This window comes from Capsicum annuum, unplaced genomic scaffold, assembly GCF_002878395.1.
Source record: "Capsicum annuum cultivar UCD-10X-F1 unplaced genomic scaffold, UCD10Xv1.1 ctg72679, whole genome shotgun sequence".
NCBI classification, from domain to species: domain Eukaryota; kingdom Viridiplantae; phylum Streptophyta; class Magnoliopsida; order Solanales; family Solanaceae; genus Capsicum; species Capsicum annuum.
Window position 1 is genome coordinate 1 of NW_025882621.1, and position 496 is coordinate 496.

A 496-nucleotide genomic window follows, 5' to 3' on the forward strand; every position below is an offset into this window, starting at 1 on the left:
ATATATATATATATATATATATAATGAAGCAATAGTCTTACTAAATATTTTCCTAAATTGAGCTTAAGGACTATCTTCGGATAGACTCTGAGGGGTGCCTAACATTTTCCCCCGACTAACTAAAATCCTTATTCAAAAATCTCAAAATATTTTTTATACCAAAACAGAGTTTTTATATTGAAAAATGGTTTTTAGAATTTTTCTAAAAAGTTAGGTGGCGACTCTTAAAAAAAATAATTTTCAAAATTCAAGAGTTAGGAGTGAGAGGCTAGCGTTGGATGGTTTTAGGCGGGGTAGGGGTAGGCCGAAGAAGTACTGGGGTGAGGTGATTAGGCGGGACATGGAGCAGTTACAGCTCACCGAGGACATGACCCTAGATAGGAAGGTCCGGAGGACGCGGGGCCAGTTTGGGTCGCTAGTGTAGGGAATTACTTGGTGGGGGTTTTATGCCTGTTATGATTCCGTGTTCCATGTTTTATTACGAATCTATGTGCTT